We start from the raw sequence: 5,000 nt of genomic DNA on the forward strand, positions 1-5,000 counted from the left end.
AAAGTTCTTTTTTGATGAAAATACATCCTAAAGCTGGATAATTTTCAGTAAATCTAAGTTTTTAAAATGTCGTAAATTTCATTTGTTTTCATGTTTATTTATAATGTCTGATCGATTTTCATTATAAAATATTTTCTTTATGTTGACTTAGCTTCTGTGATTTTATTCGCAAATTTCTTGTTAATAAACGTATAAAATTTCCAGATTAGTTATGAACATTTAATAAACATTCGTAAATATTTTGTTCTAAACCCATGTTTACACAAATGTTTTAGGTTTTATATAACATTTCTCAATTTGATTACGTTATTGTTTCATAAATTTTATTTTAAAACCCCTTTTCTTACCTTCTTTGGAGATCTCATTTAAGAAGAATAACTGGGCCACTGGTTTTGTCTTGGCATCGTGGCCACCTATATAAACGACCCACATTTAAAGTGAATAGAAAGTTATTACCTTTCCCAAGGGACGTTGGACGAACATGGAGTACCGTATAAATTTTACACGTTACTTTTTACCATTTCCTTAGACTCTAAAAAAACAGAAGAGAGAAGAAATAAAATATGTTTCATGAAGTATATATATATATATATATATATATATATATATATAGTATATAATAGTATATATATACATATATATATATATATATATATATATATATATATATATGTGTGTATGTATATATATATACTATATATATATATATATATATATATATATATATATATATATATATATATATATATATATATATATATATATATATATATATATATTATGTAGGAGCCTCTGCCGTTTATGGGGACAGCCCTTTGACCGGCCGAAAATCGAGGTAAAAAAGTCCGAAATCGGCTCTTTTTCACGGGAATGATTTGTTAAATAATGTAGATTGACGGGACAGTATTAAATTGTAAAACCGAATGTTTCTTGAAATCGAGTAAAAAAAAAGTCCGAAATCGGCTCTTTTTACGGGAATGATTACATGACGTGTCCTTAAAAACTACAAACTTAACGAAGGGGTAAATATGTAGATTGACGGGACAGTATTAAATTGTAAAACCAGTATTAAATTGTAAAACCAGTATTAAATTGTAAAACCAGTATTAAATTGTAAAACCAGTATTAAATTGTAAAACCGAAGGTATCTTAGACTGGGATGACACGGGCTCTATCTATCGGGAAAGTTGGAAACTAAGTAGGAAAATCTGCTCTTTTTCGCGGGAATGATCACGGAATGAAATATTAAATTCACTGGTTTTGTAAATGCTTGTCCCAACAATCTACATACTAGGAACCCTCTGGTCATGGATGTCGGGAATGTGCGAGAAAAATGGACAACTAACCCAAAATTCCCCTCCTAACCTGACCTACAAGCCATGTCCTTACCTTCATCGTGAACTAAACGGGGGGGCTGACGCCCCCCTGCGACCCCCCAAACACTGTTGCTAACATACAAACCCCACAAACCAAACCTAACCAATCCTAGTAGTTCCCAGGTCACTACCCCTACCCGGGGGCAAGCCCCCGGACCCCCTTCGTAAGTCTCTCTCCTACAGAAAAGAAGTTCCATGTCCTTACCTTCATCGTGAACTAAACGGGGGGGCTGACGCCCCCCTGCGACCCCCCAAACACTGTTGCTAACATACAAACCCAACAAACCAAACCTAACCAATCCTAGTAGTTCCCAGGTCACTACCCCTACCCGGGGGCAAGCCCCCGGACCCCCTTCGTAAGTCTCTCTCCTACAGAAAAGAAGCTTTGGGCACCACTCAAAATTATATCTTATCCACATGATCATATTATAGGTTACTCAGGCTTACCTTAAATTTCGTAGTCGCTAAAACCACATCAGGGCCACATCACCTGTTTTACACTTTTTACATGTACCTCTAAAATCCCTTAAGAGGCCTTCTCGAAATAAATAGTGAAAGAATTCGGGGGTAACACGAGTGAAATCACGTAGATGTATATATCTGAGGGTCTTAATTGCATCAATCTGATCAATACGGGAGATAAACTCGAAAATATCACTCACAGAGAAACTATACGGAACAGGTCTATCCATCACGGCGGTTAGATTTGGAAAGGGTCGGCTGTAGGTCAATCTCGGGTCATGGGGGGGATTAAAAATTTGAAATCACGCGGCCCACGAAAGGGTTAGTTCGGTTGCTTTGTTTGACACTGGCTTTATCTGACGAAATATCTTAACTAGATGCTGGATAACCTAACCTTTGTTTGTATATAAAACAAAATAGTATTCGGCATAATTTTAGGACGATTTCGAAAGAAATAACCATCTTAACAAGAGATTAAAATGAAAATTGTTGAAATTAGCGAAAACATACGTACGAACATCGAAAACTGTTCATGCTTGCGCGACCAGCTGATATGCGAATCGAGCGCCGCCAAACGGGTGTTATTATAATCAGGCAGGAAACAATGATTGCGGGAAATTTTACGACCGAGTAAGTTGGCCGTGGCTTCAGCGTACGACGCATTGTAACGGCCTTTTTCTAACAAAACATTTCATGATAAATATCCCAGCAGTATCAAATGTCACTAAACATGACGTGTCCTTATAAACTACATACTTAACTAAGGGGTAAATATGTAGATTGACGGGACAGTATTAATTTGTAAAACCGAACGTTTCTTAGACTGGGATGACACGGGCTCTGTCTATCGGGAAAGTTGGAAACTATGTAGGAGCTACCCGTGACTTGCGTACGGACCATGCTGAACTTAGAAAATATTGCCGTGGTAAAGGTAAATTGTGTTATTAGTCAAAACGATAAATTAACATCATATTATGGTAAGTTAGAAAATTGTAAAGAACATCAACCCCATAATGAAATACGATTTGGCTAGTAATAAGAAAGATATCCCTGTCCCCATAAACGGCAGACACCCCATATATATATATATATATATATATATATATATATATATATATACAGATATATATATATATATATAAATATATATATATATATATATATATATATATATATATATATATATATATATATATACATATATATACATATTTGTATATATTTATATATATATATATATATATATATATATATATATATATAAATATATATATATATATATATAGTATATATATACGGCAGAGGCTCCTATATATATATATATATATATATATATATATCTGTTCTTCAGTTTAATTCTATATTTATATTCAAAACTAGAGAGAGAGAGAGAGAGAGAGAGAGAGAGAGAGAGAGAGAGAGAGAGAGAGAGAGAGAGAGAGAGTTGGGAATGAAAAAATTTGAAATTTCTTTAATCCTTAAAATTTTATGGAACTACTGTATTGAAACCTTAATGGTAAAATTAACATTAATGCACCAAAAAATATTATGAATGTTGCATGTGATGCGACAATAAATCTGAATAAAGAGAAAATGCTTTTATTTATTTCTATTTGCATAATCTAATTTTTCCTCACTAACGTCTGAATTATACCTCGGGGAGAAGTTTAAGAATTTGAATTGGAAAGGGATCTTATGTGACTCATTCTGCAGTATATTTTTTCTCATGATATATATTTTACATGGAGAATGTGAAGGGGATTTAGTAAATTGGTCTCATAGAAGTGGATATTCATGTCTTTGAGGAATGAATCTCCCTATTTCAGTGGTAAAGAATATATTTTTTTTTTACTCAAAATGAGGCCATCTTACAATATTATTCTAAAGGTATCTTTAATAATAATCTCCTTCCCATTACTGAAAACATGGACCATACACTAGCAAACAATATAGAAAGAAATTTATCATGCAAGATTGCTCATGAAACAATCAAGCCTTTATTTCCAATGAAAATGTTACGAGATTTCACGAGTGCTAAAACCAGGAAAGAACATATCCCGGATTATTTATTTTTTTATCCTTTTTATTTTGTGACTCATGAGTATAACGCACCAGCAATGGATACAAATATCTACTGTTAAGAGTCTCAAAAGAGATTTGTTAAATAAGGTCCAGAAATATGTATTCCTGCATTTTCAGGGAACCACTATTATTGGGGATATACAAAATATTACCAAAATAAAAAATTAATCAAAATAAGTTTTGTTCATTAACAGACTTTAAAAAAGGGTCAGGAGCACACATATCTATGTCCATATAAAAGTTAAGTGATTCTTTTGACTTGGCCATCATTTTCATCTTTGTCTTGGCAAAATGGCATTCTTATTTTGAAAGAATATCGGCTGATTGCGTACAGAAAACAAATATCTAAACTTTACAAAATAAACAGAGGATTTGCCTTGAATCTAAAAAGATCTAGCGTGTATATCTCTCATGGTTATCACAGCAGAAATTCATTATAATCACTAACAGATACACATGCATACACACACGTACGCACAGACACGTACACACATCGTCCACTTTCAGGATCAGATTCACCTCTTTTCTCGTCTGTTTCTTCCTAATAGGTTCTCATTCAGAATCCTCACTCTTCCAACTCTCGAGGTGTTGCAATCAGTCTTCCAATTGAATCTTCAATGGCATTGCAAACAATTTCCATATTTTGATTAAACCTGGCCTCCTCCTCTTCCGGTTGGCGTAGCCCGGAGCTTCCCTTTACACTGAGCTGTTGTTTACATTGTATTAACTTTATACTGTAATCCAAATAGGAATAAGGGATTATGTGATAATGCCCCAGTATTACTGAAATTTACGATATTTGTTTATGTCTCTGGGGATATATATATATATATATATATATATATATATATATATATATATATATATATATATATATATATATATATATATATATATATATATGTATACATATATTTATATATATATATACATATATATATATATATATATATATATATATATATATATATGTATATATATGTATACATATATTTATATATATATATATATACACATATATATATATATATATATATATATATATATATATATATATATATATATATATATACTGTATTT

Source organism: Palaemon carinicauda, chromosome 1 (genome assembly GCF_036898095.1).
Source record: "Palaemon carinicauda isolate YSFRI2023 chromosome 1, ASM3689809v2, whole genome shotgun sequence".
NCBI classification, from domain to species: domain Eukaryota; kingdom Metazoa; phylum Arthropoda; class Malacostraca; order Decapoda; family Palaemonidae; genus Palaemon; species Palaemon carinicauda.